At 42.8% G+C, this 18,290-nt stretch overlaps 1 protein-coding gene across 3 annotated transcripts in view; it reads right to left on the bottom strand.

Annotated features, from left to right (window-relative positions):
• The window catches only part of ACVR1 (activin A receptor type 1), a 123,858-nt gene extending 106,289 nt beyond the window's left edge, over window positions 1–17,569 (bottom strand). The window contains exon 1 of one of the 3 annotated variants that reach the window (XM_023756105.1): window positions 17,482–17,569. The gene's annotated coding sequence lies outside the window, so the exon portion shown is untranslated. The remainder of the gene's footprint in view (window positions 1–17,481) is intronic. The other 2 variants (XM_023756103.1, XM_014457986.2) reach the window with 2 other exon arrangements.
• Between the last annotated feature and the right edge of the window lie 721 nt (window positions 17,570–18,290).

Below are 18,290 nucleotides of genomic sequence, written 5' to 3'. Positions count from 1 at the left end.
GTATATATATATATATATATATATATATATATATATATATATATATATAAAAGCCTAAGCAACCGAACGACCGGTCACTATGATGTGCACTGACCACCCAGGGGACAGATGCTCAACACACAGGATTGGGCTCCCTCCGTCTGGATTGGGCCTGTGGGGATCAGGTTCCCTCCTGTCTGGATCGGGCCTGAGGGGATCGGGCCAAAACCGGCTATCTGACATCCCCTGAGAGGTCTCGGATTGTGAGAGGACGCAGGCCAGGCCGAGGGACCCCACTGGTGCATGAATCCGTGCACCAGGCCTCTAGTCTATAATAATAAAAGCATAATATGCTAATTAGACCAGACAGCCGAACGACCTTCTGGACATCCTTCCAGATGAAGCTACCATGGCGGGGGCCACGGCAGAGACGGTTAGGGGCAATCAGGCAGGCAGGCAGAATGGTGATGGGTGATCAGGCAGGCAGGGGGAGCAGTTAGGGGTGATCAGGTAGGCAGGCGAATGGTTAGGGTGATCAGGCAAGCATGCAGAGTGGTTAGGGGCGACTAGGCAGGCAGGTGAGCAGTTAGGGGTGATGAGGCAGGCAGGCAGAGGGGTTAGGGGCAATCAGGCTGGCAGGCAAGTAGTTAGGGGTGATCAGGCAGGCAGGCAGGCGAGCGGTTAGGAGCCAGCAGTCCCAGATTGCGAGAGGGATTTCTAACTGCTGGTTTAGGCCCGATCCCACAGGGGTCCTGGATTGCAATAGGGTTCAGGCCATGCTAAGGGACACACACCCCCTGCACGAATTTTGTGCACCAGGCCTCTAGTTAAAATATAAAGAAATGCCAAAACAGAGCAACAAAAACTGTGTATGTTTCAAATATCTGTAGAATGTAACAGGCAATATGATTAGGCTAGTCTCAAGATAGTTATATGGTCCAATAATGAGACACAAGTTCATAGTTGTATGATCCGCCTTCTTTCAGCCCTGTTGGTGTATTTCTAGGCCTTAACATTCACAAGTAATGGCAAGACCCATGGGAAGCCCCTTGCGAGTGGGAAGCCTGGGCCAATGGGCCCTCCTGACCGCCACCACCTCCCAAGGCCTCCACATAGCAGTGAGTAAAGGAGTTAAGAAACAACTCCACCATGAACACTTGGTCTCAGCCCTCAAATAATTGACAAACTAATTGGGGGGGTTGGGGGGGATGCGGAAGGACATGCCGTCCACCCACACCCTCCCCAAATATAAGGGAAGTACTATTGTGCCAGGAGACCAGGATTCCATGCTGGATCCATCACTAAGTCATTCATCATAGGCAAGGCCTTTTGCATATATTTAAACGTCAAGGTTTTTCCTCTTTTTTTTTTTTCTGTAAAATGGAATAATACTATTTTCAGCCCTGTCTTCTGTAAAAGGTTAAGAGGCTCACATAAGGATTTGGAGTTGCTCTGGAAAACTGCAAAGCCTACCACAAAGGTGAGCTGCATAAGAACAAAGGTTGAATACTTAATCACATGCTGACTTATCGCCATTAAAAAAAATTTTTTAATGACATTTATAAACATATAAATTCAGAACGTGACACTGTTGTGTCCAGGGAATAATAAGGGAAAAAGGGGACAAAAGGTGAATGGCTATGATTTGAAAGTAAAGCAACTTTATGGAGCCCCATAGGACTCGGGCAATTTTTCTGTGAATATATGACTACGGATGGTAATGTTTATTCCTTGTTGAAATAATTTCCACGAGTAACCAAAAGATGATTACTCTCCAAACCTTATTCCCTAAGGTCCCACACTATCCCAGGCTTTTTCTTCAGTTAAAACTTTCTAAGGAAGAGTCACTTGCTCTAGCCACCTCCTTCCTCGACCCACTATAACCTTGCTTCCTCCCTCCTGCTAAACTTACGCAAACATGACTAATGACAGCCTAAGTTACCCAAACAAACTGCCTCTCGACTAGAGCTTATCTATTTGGTTCACGGGACGACCATGGTACAGCTTTCCCTTTCTCTGGGTGAGTGAAGGAAGACACACTCTCTTTAGCATCCCTCCTACTCCTAGGGCTGCTCCCACTCTTCTCTTAGGGGGCTTCTTCCTGCACTCATCCTGTGGACCCAGGGGCGGATCCCCTTCTCCCCCTTCTCCCAGGCAATCCGATCCCCACCTTGAACTTCACTGCCACAGCATGGGATGACTCTCGTCAGTTTCCAGCCCTTTCTTCTGAGCTGTAACTCTTCTTCTGATGACCCATTACACCGCTCTACCTGGATACCCCACAGCCCCTCAAACAGGACTTGTCAAATTGAGCCCCTCATTTCCCTGCATTCACCACTCCTCCTTCTTCTGTCATGTGATCACCATCCATCCCTGCAATTCTCCTCCTGCCACCCCAGCTCAGATCAGTTACCACAACTCTGAAACTTCCACCAGCCTCTCCAGCCACATTTCTCACTATTTCTTGGCCAAAACATTGCTCCCCCGGCCTCTCCATGAGTGTTTTTCAAAGTGTGGAGCACGTACTACTGATGATCCCCCAAAGTGATGTTATGTGGTTGTAAAACGTTTTCTTTTCCTTTCAAGGATTAATGCTTTCTTCTGATGTATATTAAAATAAATTCGCAAGGTGCACATCGAGGCTGCATTGGACAAAATTTCACGCGCATTAGAATAACCTGGGGACCTTTAAACATGCCACCACCTAGGGGACATCCCAGACCAACTAAATCAGAGCCTCGTGGGGTGGGGATGGGCCTCAGCTCTGTAAACTGCCCATGTGCTTCCAAAGTGCGGACATTAGAATAAACCTGAGACGGGCATTTAAGGGAAAAGGCTGATCCCTTCTAAAGAAAATAAATAACACAGCTATATGTATGGTGAGCAGAAAGGGTGCCCCAGTCACCCTGGTCTGCCCAGGACATTAGCACTGAAAGTCTGTCATCCTGGGATACCCCTCCATCCCAGGCAGCTGGTCACCCTACTCAGAGAAGACAGTGCCGGAAGTTCAGACATGAGTGCCAGCATTTCCAAAATGTGTTCAGCAAAATGCGATCCACGCTCCCCAGGGCATTAACAGCTGTGTGGCTACAAATGGTTCCACTACGGAATGAACTTGAGAGACCCCAGGGATATCCCAGGATAAATGATTACGTTAATGGTTTTCCTCAATGCCCGCTTCTTAGAACGTCCAATACACTATGGTCTTTTACACTGTCTGAGAGAAGGATAGACTGTCCTGCAATCCTCAAAATATTTGAAGCCGGATTTTTTGTGAAGCACTTAATTATTTAGGTTTTGAGAAATTTCTTGTAAGTGTTGCCTTCCCATACTTTTAGACAATTTCAGGAAAATATAAATCTGATCATGTTACTTCTTCATTATCAAATCCCATGCTTTAAAATAGTCCAGACTCCTTAGCGGGAGGCCCGTCCACTTTCCCAGCTCTCCTATCTTTTGTCCCTTCTTGTGCTTCAGTCCAATGTTTCTCAAACTTGTGGAAGCATTTCAATCACCGGGGGAGAGTGCTGCAATACTGGCTCTGATTCAGGACTGGGGTAGACCTGAGACCTGCCATTTCTAGTGATGCTTGCTCCCAAACGATGCTGTCACTGGGGGTCCAGGATCACACTTTTGAGTAGCAGGGCTCTGGTCATGTTCAATTCCAAAGGATGCTGTCTTGCCCTAGCTGGTATGGCTCAGTGGATAGAACGTCAGCCTGAGGACCGAAGGGTCCTGGGTTCAATTCCGGGTCAAGGGCACATACTTCGGTTGCAGGCTCAATCCCCATGCGGGAGGCAACCAATGGATGTGTCTCTCTCACATTGATGTTTCTCTCTGTGTGCGTCTCTCCTCCTTTCTACTCTGTCTAAAAATCAAGGTATATACATTTTGTGTATTTGAAAATGTGTCAATAATTATAATTAGACACTTGTGCTAGACATCATATACTTTCACTACCCTTTAACTCCAAAATATCCTTGAATGAAGATTAGTGGTACATTGTGGTTTTCCTTTAAAAAATAAATTAAATAAAGGACGCTATCTTTCCTGTAAGCCACTGTGCCTCAAAGGTGCTTTTCCCAGCGGATAACTTCCTACTTACCCTTCCAGGTGGTCAAGAGCATCACTCCCCAGAGAAGGTGGCAGCTCTGTTTTATGTTTAGAGCTCTGTTTTGCTGCTCGGCTCTGTTGCAGCTTGATTGCTTATTTCTCTGCCTCTCCCTAGGCAGCTGTCTGACAGCCATCCTGCGCCCAGTGCCTGGCACACTGTAACTGCTCAGCAAATCTACATCAAAGGAGGCCGTGGCCACGCAAAGGAGGTAACGCATGGACTTGGCATAGGGAAGACTTTTCAAAAATAAGGCTGTTATGCAGAATCAGATCTGCTGGTTGGAGTTCTGTGGTTGGGGACTTCAACCAGAGTCATAAGTAGAATCTATGTTCACATTGCAGAGTTCAGATCACAAGGGAAGAGCATCATCTGTTATTTACACACAAAAAATAAAATTTCCCTGGTTTCTTGCAATGAAAACGAAACCCAGATAATCTTCTGATTAACATTTACAGACTAAAATCACCAGGCACAGTGGGAAATCAAACACCATTTGACCTCTAAACCTGTGTTCGTCTACTTTGTAGAGAATCCTTCTGACAATTTTAAGTTTAAACAAACCTTTGTGAAAAGAGTACTCCAGCAGGTTTAATGTAGTCACAGCTGTCAAAATCATAGGCAATGCATCACACTCAAAAGAGCATTTGAAAATGTGTCAATAATTATAATTAGACACTTGTACTAGATCTAATATACTTTCACTACCCTTTAACTCTAACTGATGTGAAATTAAAACCAGTTTCTTAAAAGTGCAACTCGCAGATCATAATTTAATTCTAAAGCAGATATAAAACCTGTCACACTACAGAGATACAGTGCATTTACGCAGGAGGAGAAAAGGGCATGATATTGTAATACATCATTTTAGGTAAGGTGACCACCTTTAATACTGAAAGGGCAAAATACATTACCGAGGTGACATAATCTTCCAATATTTACTTCACTCCTTTGTATTTAAACATTTCTCTTCAAAATTATGTACAACTCACAGCCCAGAGGTGATAGCTGTTAATATGTTGGTATTCTTTCCTATCGGTCTTTTTCCTCCCCTCTATATCCATATGCATATAACTACAAATCTGGACTTGTACTATGTTTTATGTCTGTTTATGTTTATGGAATTGTACTATGAAACTATATATAACTTATGTATATGAAGTTGTACTGTTTTAGTGTCCTGCTTTTTCTACGGAACGTTGTCTTGTATACTTCCCATCATCATTCATTCATTCCAAAAATTTCTGCATGCCTAAGGTAGTATATACAAGGCACAGGACACACACACACACACACACACACACACACACACACACACACACACATAGTCCCTGGTCTTGGTATTTATCTACAGATATACTGCCGGCATATATAGGAGTACTAGTATATGCAAGATAAATATATAAAAAAAGAATCAAACGAGATAAAAATGCCAACAAAATCCTCTTTGCGAAGTTAATTTTAAGGTAAGATCTGTCCCTGAAAATTCATGTAAAATAATATTTTAGTAATTACATAATGTTACATGTTATAAATATATAACATAAGTTATATATGTAGGTTACTGTAGAAAAATTGTTTCCATTTTTCTTTGCTACTCTACAGCTAGATGAATAACTTTGTATACTTAAAGAACTTCAGTAAGTGATATTTTTCTAAATGAGTAACCAAGAACTCAAAATATTTTCAGGAAAATTGCATTTACATTAGCAGCCCCAAATTTCCAAGTCTTTCAAATGAAAATATCCAGAACATTGCTTAATTTTGAGGGGCCAATTCTAAAGAAAAAAATGCAGTACAGGGAATAAACATGAATGCTACATTAAATTTTATTTACTTGGGTTTGAATATTTAAGTACATCTAATTTGGTAACTGCCAGAAACGCCAACCATCTTATTAAACTATCCCAGGTAAATACCTCAGATTTTCCAATAATCCCCATCTGCCCTCTTCATATTACAAAATACTGTGAAAGATCAAAAGCTGACTGCTCTGGTCTGCTCCAAAGTCATAAATAAAATGTTGCTGTTTCTTAAAGACTGTCTATCATTTGCCTATTGCTTTTTTTTTTTGGGGGGGGGGGGCTATTATAAAAATAAAATTTTTCTCTAAGTCTAAAAATCCATTGCCTCTATTCTTGATCAATAATAAAATGCTGACAATATGAGTTTCTTGGCCCACTTACCACTCACTGTATTAAAAAAAAAAAAAAGGAAAAAAGATAATCAGCCATATAAGGTCTGCTTTTAACTCAAAGCACAAACCAGACAGAGTGCTTTAAAACAATCAAAGTAAAGCTGTGGTTAGCAAGGCTTCTGAAGCCCAGGGCTCTTCGCAGACTCAAAACTTTCACAAGGGAAAAAAAATCATCAAGCTCCATTTACTGGAAGGACCAAAAAGAAGGGAGATTGAAAGTGAACCGACAAATTCTCAAACTTCAGAAATAGCTGAGCCCATGCCCTTCTTGACAGATAAGAAAAAGATAACAAATAAAGGGTTTAAGAAAGTGACTTTCTTGGGCCACAAAACTGGTTTACACCAGAGATCAAACTAGTGGTTGAGTCGTATTGCTTTCTCATTTCCATCAGGCCACACTGCTTCACTAATACAACTCCAAACCCCTAGTCATAGCACAACCTGTACTGTAATGAGAAATGTAAATGGCCTTTGCTTCAGCAATTTCAATTCTTGATATTTACCCCAAGATATACAAGAGAAAGACAGATAGATCTACATATACATCAATATATAAATCAGTAAGAAGGTGGAGTAGTGCATGTAAGAACAGTCACTGCAACACTGTAACATGATATTACCTAAAATAGCAAGTAAAAGACTAGTTAAATAAATTGTGATACATCCACACAATGGAGTCCCTTTTAAAAGAATAAAGGAAATGTTTATACTGATAGGAAAAAATTTCCCAGATACATTGTTAAGTGAAAACAGCCAGGTACAGAACTGAAATGTGTACAATATGTATAGGAAAAATACATTAGTATATGTTTGCAAATGTAGAGAGCACCACAGGAAAACTACATTAATTTTAGTAATGGTTTTTCTCCAGGAAGGCAAAGGACTGGAGGACAAAAGTTACCTTTCACTATACTTTTCCTATCTTTTAAATCTCTTATTGAGCACATGTAACATAACATAAATATCTTTCCTAAAATGTAAAATATCACAAGGAATAAAAATATATGATTTGAAGGAAAAAAATCATAGAATCCCATGTTAGCATGCACATGTAATGAAATAAAGCTATCTATGAATTAGAAATAAAACCACCAATTTGAATTTTTCTTTTAAAAAAAGTTGTATGGCCCTGACCGGTATTCTAGGTGGTTAGAGCATTGGCCCACGCACATAAGGGTCATGGGTTCAATTTCCAGTCTAGGGCACGTACCTGGGTTGTAGGTTCGATCTCCGGCCTCAGCTGGGGTGCGTGTGGGAGGCAACCAATCGATGTGTGTGTGTGTGTGTATGTGTGTGTAAATATATATATATATATATATCAACCCCCCTACCTTCCTTCCACTCTCTCTAAAAATCAATGGGGAAAATATCCTTGGGTGAGCATTAACAGAAAGAAAAAAAAAAAGATGTGTGGCCCAAAAACACCAACATTCAAGACAAAAAATGTCCCTGAAAACAAATGAAATGCCCTCCTGGAAGATTTCCATGCTCAATACCCACATTTGAGAAGGATTCACTCCACCTGTGCTGAGAATGGCCTAAAACAATAAGCCCTTTAAGGATCAAAACAGAACCAAGTGGGAGAAGGGGAGCAACTGGGGTGGACCTCACTGATTAAGTAACAATGAGTTGGAGAGAATCCCAAATAAACACTCCAAGATAAAGAAGAAAATCATCTGAAGTTTAAAAGGACATTCCATTCTAAACTGGCTAAAGGCAAGAATAAATGCCAGGCAGTCATTCCCCATCTCCGGGCTACAGCAACCACTTTGTCTAGCACCTGTGACACAAAAAACATCATTGTTAGAATCCCTTTCACCTAAATAGGTAAGGCTCTGCGAAATAGGCATAAACATAAGGTACAGATGTCACCCATCAAACAGTAGACCTGTCTTTGATTCTGTAGCAGATGTTTATCAGTTCCCATGTTCAAATGTCGCAGACTGCTATTGCACTCCTTTATTCGGATAAACATTTGATTATTTGCAAGATAGGGCACTTGACCCAAAAAAGTCAATAAGAGACTTTGAACTGTTTGTAGCTGGTTCATTTTATCATTCAAACTTTAGCCCACTTCTTCCCATTTCCAAAAGGGACCTCTCCCCTAGATCCGGTGCCCCAGTATGGCCCTTTTTTTGCATCCTCTCTCACAAAACTAACTGCTAATACAAATCCACAGCTCCCATCCTTATCCACCAGGGCTCCAGTGCCACATTTTCCACGCCTCACTAGACTCAGCAAGCCCTTTTCTTTGTACTTGTTCCACCAGAAGCTCAAACTCAACACCATGCCCTATCCCAAACCAACTCCTCCTAACAACCTACTGGTTTTGTTTTGTTTTGTTTTTGTTTGTTTTTTAAGATCAATACCATTCTCCCAATCATCCAGGTTCCAAAGTCAGATACGTTTGCTCCCCACCCATCCTTCCCTCTTTTTGCAAAAAAAAAAAAAAAAAAAAAAAAAAAAAGATTTATTCACCCTATGGCTTCTGCAGCCCAAGGCCAAAACCCTGATTCTACCCACTCTCTTGTACCTTTAGCTCCTGGGCATCCCCACTTACCACTAGACTAATTCATCTGTGACCAACAGAAGGCTATCAAACAGGGGTCTCAAACTCATATGCCTATAGGGACAATGCAGTTAGCACGCAGGAGTAAGGCAGGCTAGGAAAGAAGGAAGAGGTGGGGGGGGGAGGGGGGAGGAAGGATCGTTTGTGATGCTGGGGCCTCCGTGTCTGGGAGAAAACAGGAATGAGCTGGGGCTGTGGTGAACACAGCATACATGTCTCCTCAGACAGACATAATTACAAGGAGCTTCGGCAGGTTTCTGCAGGAATACGGGCCTGGTGCTGCCAGAGCTTTCAACTTTGCAGGAGCAGGTGGAAATTTGGACTTTTAGTGGGAAACTTCCCCATATTTAAATGTTGGGAACCATTTCAAAAATAAAGTTTTAAATGCATTATCAAACAGGACACAGCTATGAGGTATAGTCAGCCCCGGCACCACCAGCTATAGAGCATGATGACTTGGGAATGTACGGCCTGGGTTCTAAGTTCAGCCATGTGACCTTCAACATTTTCCATCACCCTTCTGAGTCTCAGTTTCTCCTTCTGTAAAATAGGCATAAAAAGAGTAGGTACCTCAAGGAGTGGGTGTGAGCATTCAAAGGGGAATGCAAGGGGCCTGACCAGAGCCTCCTTCAGATGTATTATGTATTATTATTGTTGCTAGTTTTAGAATCAAGTCTAAAAACATTAGCCTAGCATTCAAAATCAACCATAATTTGGCTCTAAATCTCCATTGCTAAGCTTTCTTTTACAGTGCTCCCTTTAAGGTACTCTATACAGTCTTGTCACATCACAAAGAATTTCCAGGAGTTACCATATATGTTTGGGGGTGGGGTGAAGGAGGTGGGAAGGATGTGCAACCTAATGACTTAAAAAGTATTGGTCACCCTACTCAGTACACGTGGCCCCTGGAATTAGTGCAAATCAGAGACATCAATCTACTGTTCCTTCCAGTTGTCTCAAGTCTTGATGTCTTTCCAAGAAGCTGCACCTCAAGGCACTGTGTCTGATTCTACTGATTAAAAATATGTGCAACTATGTTTTGTACAACTTGGCTCCTATACAAAAGCCAACTACTCATACTTACTTGCCCCATTCCCTTGTTTTGGAATGTTGCCTATTCCGCAACCTACACACATAGAGATAACTCTCAAAACGATAACATCAAAATGGTATCTCTCCAAGGCCGGCCAGACAGCCACTTCCTCAAAGGTGTTGGTTGATCTTTATCTCCGTATCTTGTGACCAAGGTACTCAGCATCCTGCCACACATAGATGTGTGATCCTTCAATCTCTTACGCAAGTGTATCTGAAGTTCGACTCAGTTTTACTTAATTTGATAAATGCTTAAGACAGGAAGGACCAAGAGGGGAAAAGATGAAGGGGCAGCGGCAAGGCAGGGAAACCTTAATAAGGACCATGACAATGATGACTGCTGCCACCAACTAAGCTCTTAGTTACGTCTTTCGATGCAAAGAGCTGTTTGTCTTTCTGAACGACAGGTGTATGGGGTCATCTTCGCCACCTCTCTGCTATCCTTTCGGTGTACCTGACCTGTACAGGCACTCCCGCTGCCCCCGCATTACTGAAAGCCACCATCCCATTAAAATATCATCTAAATAAACACTAGCTTAAATTAATTAGCCCCACCTTTGATGCTGATTGGGATCAAGATGAGAATGAACTCTTGGAGCTGGTCCAAAGCACATATTAGTCACTTTAATCTGATTTAGAGAAACAAGCAGAGACCCCTACACAGAGAAAAGAACAATGGGGTGAGGGGGTGGTGGGGGAGCACTGGGGTGTGGACCTTCTGTAGAATGACTGAGACTCATACAAGAAGAAAAACAAAATTCTCACCCAGATTAGCAACTGTTCAATAAAAAAAAAAATTAAGGCTGATTTCCACAATACCTAGAAAAGTTTTGTTTTGTTTTGTTTTGGGGGGAGGGGTTCAAACTGCTGGTTAGAACCCATTAGCTAGGTTGTAAAATCAATTCAGTAGACAGAGACCAAAAATTTTTTAATAAAAAATTGAGTAGAAATTGGGAAGTACTGCATTATTAAAATTGCAATTCTGCTTTATTTTTAATATGTATGTATGTGTGTACTCAGTCATGATGAAAAATGAATTGCTGAGAGTCAAAAATGTTTTCAAAACACTGAAATTGAACATTCATGTTTATATAATCTGAGACTGAGATTTTCCATTTTTTACTCGGCCATACTCATAAAGTCGGAGAATAGTTGTTCTTGCCACCTGTTGTGCACAACGGTTCAGTTCTTCAAGTTCAAAAGTGCATAAAAAGAATTCCGTTTGGCACACTAGTCCCTTACCATTTGCCTTATTCCCAAAAAGGAAGGTAGGGGTCATTCTAGAAAACCACCCACTTTTTCTTCCTACATATATTTCTATTTTGTACAAGTCCCCGACATCAAGTTACAAGTGCAAAAGCTCCAGCTTTCGGGCGGCACCTCCTAAGAAGCATTCACATACCACTTAAGGAGAGTGACGAGTACATTGTATTTTCACCCAGAGTGCAACAGCATTCAGTCATAGCTCCAATAGTGGTGGATGCAGAACTTGGTTTAAAATATCTCCTCATGCCCGGCTGGTATGCTCAGTGGTTGAGCGTAGACCTATGAACCAGGAGGTCAGGGTTTGATTCCCCGGCAGGCACATGCCCAGGTTGCGGGCTTGATCCCCAGTGCGGGGTGTGCAGGGAGGGAGCCGGATCAATGATAATGATTTTCTCTCATCATTGATGTTTCTCTCTCTCTTTCTCCCTTCGCTGAAATCAGTAAAAATATCATAATATTCAAATATATATATACACACACACACACACACACACACACAAATATACATATACTCAATCCCGGCCCCTGTACACCAAAAATGCTTTTTCTCAAGTTCTTTTTGTTGCACATTTTTCTCAGTACCCTCTCTCTAATCGCCAAGTATCATCCCATATCTAATATCCAGTTTTGTCCAAGATCACTCCTACCTTCCTTAATACCCTCAGTGCATTTCTCATCAAAGTCAAGGTTACTTTTTAGAACTTGGATCAGTAAATGTTCCATAATTGGCTAAAAAAAAGAGCAAAAACTAGAGCAATCTTATTTTCACTGGCATCCATGCTGCATGGTGGCTAGCAAAGGCCCATCCTGCTTTCACAGATGAGCAACTCTCCCAGCCACCCAGTATTCAAGATCTTGGTTGCACGCCCACTCAAATTAGCCCTTAAAACCTATCAAAAGAGGAGTTCACTTTGGTTCTCAACCATTTCCAGAGAGGTTGCCCACATTCCACCCCTCACATGAGCTCTGTCTACTTCACTGTTTTCACTGTCAACTGTTTGAGAACATGCACAACAGGAGAAAGTCAGTGAAAGGGAGTCAATGCACCAAGTGTGTCGGTCCCAGCCATACACAGCGGTTGCTTGCTCGGCGGGACATAAAACATTAGTTGAGGTATTCTTCCTAAGACAGGAGGTATCAGCCTTAAATCCAAATACAATGAGAAAAGGAAACACATACGTATAGATCTTTGTTGAATTCACCAAGTACAAGTTACAATGTTTTGTTTTAAAAGGGCCGTATAAAAAACAGTTCCTTCTACCTAGAATGTCTTTTGTCCCTGCTTCCTAAACTCATTCCTAAGGACCACTGTGTCTGGTATCATCATCTCTGAGACCGATTCCCTAGAGGACTGGGTTCCTTTGCTCCCCTAACGTGCAACCATCCATTCATTCTCCCCACAATTAAAAAACGATTTATTGACTGCGTGGTCTAGGCCAGACGTTGTGTTAGGTGCAAGAGGCAGACAAAAGATGAATAAGACACAGTCCTTGCCCTCAAGGAGCCCAGTGAGAGAATTTAAAAGGTTTTAAATTGGTGAAGGGGAATGAATTGCGTGGAACAAATAAATGGAGGAATAAATAACTTGAAGTCCTTGCCCTCAAAGAGATCAATCCTGTCCCAGAATAAGCCGTGAAGATGATAAAACGCTAGAAAAAAAATGTCAAAAGGCAAGATCCGGGCAGCATTCTTGCTTGCAATGAGATTATTCCGAGCCCTGAAGAATTGGGCTCTCCCCAAAAGTGGGGGGAAGGGCAATGCAGAGGAACAGCAATGCCAAGCTGGGCCTTGTGACGAGAGAACTAACCTATTGGAGACACGTCAGGGCCTGTGCTAAATGGGACCGCTGACCTTGCCCCATCCTCCAAAAAAGCAACCTTCTCACAAATTGGAAAGACTAAAATGTGAAGTCACTTTCCCAGTCACAGAAATAAAAGCCAAATACCCAGAGCAAACAATGAAGCAACCATAATGGGCAGAGTGGAATGTTGGTCAGAGACGAAAACCCCAAAATCAAACAACCGAGTGGTGGTGGCTCTGGAAAACAAAGTTCTCCTGGATCCCAGAAGAGGCTTCCGACGTACAAACAAGCTCGGATTTCCAGAAACGCATATAAGAACACAGGAATACTATTCAGCGGTGCCGTCGGTTTGAGCATTGGGGGCAGGGAGGTATTTGTTTTAACTTTGAAAAGGAAGCCGCTGGGTCTCTTATTAATTTTGAGAGCTTAAGTTCAAGCAAAACTACATCCCATCTGAACCAAAGGCCACGGAGTGCCAAGCACAACAACTTGATGAAGCTCTTTCAAAAGGCGTCTTTAATTGGAATGCCCTTTCCAACAGCCAGATCCTGGTTTGGAACTTCTGATTCTTAAACGAGCATGGCAAGCGAGAGCAGTCCATGGCCAACTGCTAACAAGAAGAGGTAAACCTTCCACTCGGTTCTTCCGAGCGCTGGAACTGGCCGCAGAAAGAAACACAGGGTTTTCACTCCAGGAGATCAAAGAAGGCATTCTGTACCAGGAAACCCAGTTCAAATCCTCATTTCCAGGAATAAAGCCACCGTGCCCAATACTTGCTTTGGCAAAATAAAACAAGAGACTATGTGAACTCCAGTTAAAATCGCCAATGGCTTCATTTCCCGGCCTCACCGGTTGAATGCTGTTAACAGTTGACCCAGGCACTGCTTTAACTTAAATACCGGCTCCCAGGTCTGAATAGTCACCCTTACCACTGGGTAAAAGCCAAAGCATTTGAACACGTCATGACAGCATTCTTTGTCCCATCCGGAGCACTCGATGTGTAAGACAAGGTGATGCTGAGAAGTGCCAGCTCTCCCATAACCAGTCAGAAGCCCCGCTGCAGCCCATGCTATTATTTTAGTCTCAATCCAGGAATCCCCGGCTTTTCAAAGTTCATGTTACGCCACTTTGCTTTTACAAAAGACCTACATTAGTACCTGTTTTTACTAACAGGAAGAAATCAAAAGAGGATTTTTGCTTTTATGGGAAAAAAAAAAAAAAAAAAGCCCAAAAGGAAACTAGCATTTTCTTTTCAGGGAGCCCTTATAGAGGCGGCGATGAGTGGTACCCCCACACTCCTTTCCCAGGAACCACGCTCAGCATCCCAGCATGGACTGCCCGAGCTCTGAACTGTGTCTATGAGCATCTATGCTTTATCTCCATTTATTCTGTGCATTCCTGCTTTTAGTATATGATAATGTTATTTTTGGGTTTTATGTGTTATTTGGTATGATTTAGTAGGTTATTTTGGGGGTCTGGTGATGTTCAAAAATTTTTCCACATAAATGAATGGTAATTGCTTTTTTGCTTTATGCCATTTCAGCTTAGGAAAGCTTTCATAGGAACGCTCCAATTCAGAGAGCGGGGAAAACCTGTATTGGAAGTGAGAGTGGAAGCAGGAGAAAATAGAGGGGATATGCCTCAGTCTTACTTGTATAACAACAATCATCTTTGCTTTAAATTATCACCTAGGGTCTTGTCAATCAGCCATTTGTTCTTATGTGCCTACTTCACACAGGCACCACGCTAAGTCAGAACAGTGCAGTGAAGTATTCCCCAAGTAATCATTATGTTAATGGTTATGTTTAATTATCTTCTATAAAAATTATGTATCATGTATGTAGGTGATAAAGTCTAAAGTCAAATTGGCACCCATGAACCTATTACTGAACCCCAAACCAGAATATCACCAATACTGTGTCATCTACCTACCTCCTCCACATTATCTCCATGTTCCAACACACACACACACACACACACACACACACACACACACACCAGATTAATTATCCTGAATTTGGGGGTTCAATAGGAGTAAATGCATCTTTATAATTATCTCCTGTTCCTAATAAGTGAGTTGGCTTTCCAAATATGGCTATGATATAGTTTCCTCTTAAAAGATGATGTCTTTGAAAAGGTGCTTGTTACTTTAAAAAAAAAAACTTACATTAGAGTAAGTGAGACTTAACATAGCTATGGTAAACTTCTGAAGACAATGCATGAATGAAGACAATGCATGAATGAATGAAATTTGGCAAACGCTGGAGAAAGTGGCAAGATCATGGGTTCAAGAATCCCACCAACTCCCAATTCAAACCCCCAGTCCCCATTCACTAGTTCTACAGCACTGGGCAACTCAATGCTGCCAAGCCTCAATTTGTTATTGGAAAGGAGTAAAGTAATAATAAAACATATGGTTAGTGTAAAATGTAATTAAAAAGTACATGCAGAGAGCTAAGCACTGTGCCTAGTACTACATACCTAGTCCCCCTCCCCCAGTCATCACCTCTGTCATCAAGTTCACTCAAAACATATCAAGGGGCTTTGCCAGTGTCAATGGTTTACTTCTCCATAAATTCTAACAAGTTGTGTGCTGATGCCTTCCCATAAAAATCAATCCAGATGTAGGGATCCAACAGAACAGGCACAGAGGACAGTTCCCAGGTCCCAGCTCCTTTTTGCCTAAAACACCCTATAAGTGCATTGATTCCATCTTCACCTCATGACCTTGAATAGCAAGATCCTTTTTCAAGTCCATTTCTGCCCAGTCCCTCCCTCTCCCAAAAGGCTTCACTACTCAATCTAGCCTTACCTAGAAGCCTATCATGATCCTCAGGGGACTAGCTCAGTGCAATCTAGGGTGAGATAGAGACCTAGTCTCTCTGTACTGATTCAATGGCTGTTATCTGTTCCATGGACAGGTGCAAAAATTTTGGAAAATCATTACTTTGCAGGGAAAAAAATCACTGTTACTGGAATTAAGTTCCTCATGTCTGAAATTTACAGGCATACCTCGTTTATTGTGCTTCGCTTTATTGCGTTTCACAGCTGCTGGCTTTTTCACAAAGCGAAGGCAAGACCCTCCTCCTCCACCTTATTGTGATACTGGCTTTGTGATGGTCTGGGAAAGAACTTGCAACACCTCCAAGTTATGCCTGTAATTACATTCCTCAGTGTGGCATACTCCTCCATCTTTACTCCACATCCTTACTATTCTTAGAGATAACGTGAAACTTACTGGATCCAAATGATCACTCTCTCCCAAGGTACAAAAGTTGTACAACTGCTACCTCAATCAAATTTTATTTAAAACCACTCTCACCATTTCAAGTAAAACTCACCTGTGTACTACTGGAAAAGAACAGCATGAACCTAAACTATACCCATCCCAGCCCTTGATTTTGGGCATCTCTAAAATTTATTGCAACATCATTCACCACCTTGGAGTATCTGCATGAGTAACAGTACAAATGCTATTATTCAATGCGCAATTCCACCAATTTAAGGCCTACACATTTCAGCTTCAAAGGACTTCTGTTGTTGTTTTTTAATTCCAGGACAGAAACTGAATCACACATAAAAAGCGATTTCGTGTGAGAAACCCGATGACCCAAGCCCTGTCTAGGCCCAAGATATCTTCCTGACCCCTGTGTCCCCATCAGTGAAATGGGTGAGGCCCATATTTCACACTTAAGCATACTGTAAAGCTGGATGGCAAGCCCAGTGTCTGAGGTCAGCACAAGTCTAGTGTCTGCTGGCTGCCCAACCCTGGGCCCCTAGCCAGCCACCCACCTCCAGAGACAAGTGCCAGGGCATACTATAGTGTTTCCATTTAAGGCCCGCCACTGGGATCAGCCCATCTCTGAAATTTCTTATCACCACCTTTCCAGGAAGAATTTTTTTTTGGGGGGGAAAGGGAGGTGGTGTCTATTTTTTGGGCTGTCTGCATCTCTCCAGCACCACTGGGTCATGTCTCAATTTGAAGCCTTTTTTCAAAAAATATACAAAATATATACGAGATCAGTCCTTTCTTCTCATGTAACTCTCATGTAACTCCCAATTAACACAACTCAAAAAAAAGAAAGAAAAGAAAAGAAAACCCAATAAAAGTAAAAAACCCATTGTATGACTTGGCTACCTCTTTCCAGAGCCAAATTAAGCACAACTTTTTAACCAAGGCTTTTCTTCTACTAAGTGGAATGTCTTCTTCCCTAAGTTTGCTTCCTCTCAGAGAGTCTAGAGAGCTTTTCTCCCATGCAAGGGGCGTTCAAACCTCCAGGGACAAGAATGGGGGTGGGAGACTTTTCTGGCACAAACTGGACAGAGCTGAGCCAGTCTAGAAGCAGACGGAAGTTAGGGAATCCGGCGGCCCCAGAGGCCCACATCTCTCCCCAGCGCGCCCCGGGTTCTAGCCTCACTGTTTTGGTTACAGTGTTGAAGGAAGGGTTTTAAACTTGGCGAAGTACCGTGCAACATCTGTAACCACATTTGCCTTCTGGGGATCCGAAGATGAATCCCACATTCCTGGCTTTGAAGCTTTTTGAAACTGCAGCTAGGAAGAACGGAGGGAGGGAGGGAGTTGAGCAGAGTTTATTGGCTGTCTCTCCAACAGAAAATTCTTCTTGGAAGAGACGGATATTTTGAGGGTGGGGGTGTTTCGCCCATCCCTTCACTCCCTACCCAGATCAGCTAGGAAGGTGAGCCCCGCGGCGCGGAGAGACAGATCAACTTACAAGTCACAGGCGCTCAGCCTGGAGGAGTTCACCACATACATATACATACACCCAGACACACAGACACACACACACTGCACACCAGAGGCCCCCCACTCCATGCCTCTGCCCTCTCCCACATCCCGACAGCAGTTCAGGCCCAAAGCCAGGCAGTTTTGCTCCGAGGCTGCTTCCCCCACCGAGAGGGGATCGAGCTTCGGGGGAGAAAAGAATGAAAGCGAGGGGGAGGCACCGCAGACGCCCACCCTCCCACCCCCAATCCCTGCCCCTTCTCCCGCCAGGCTCCCTCCTCCCGCGATCCCCCCGGCTCCTTAGTAGGGCGGGTTCTGGCCTCAAGTCTCGTCAAGCCGCGGCTCCGTGCTGGGCCGTCGAAGGAGTATTGGAAGCCTGAGTTACTTAAAGAGCGGCGCTTGAGTCTAAGGGTTTCCTCTTTTAAGGATAATACAATAGAGGCGGTGGCGGAAGGAGGAAACTGAGTGGAGTCGGGGACAGAGAGAGCCGCATACGAGATCAGAAAATAAGTGTAACATCAGGAAGAGTTG

The sequence above is a fragment of the Myotis lucifugus genome, unplaced genomic scaffold (assembly GCF_000147115.1).
Source record: "Myotis lucifugus unplaced genomic scaffold, Myoluc2.0 scaffold_89, whole genome shotgun sequence".
In the NCBI taxonomy this organism is placed as follows: domain Eukaryota; kingdom Metazoa; phylum Chordata; class Mammalia; order Chiroptera; family Vespertilionidae; genus Myotis; species Myotis lucifugus.
Note: the sequence above shows the minus strand (reverse complement) of the source record. Positions and strands in the feature narration are given on the sequence as shown.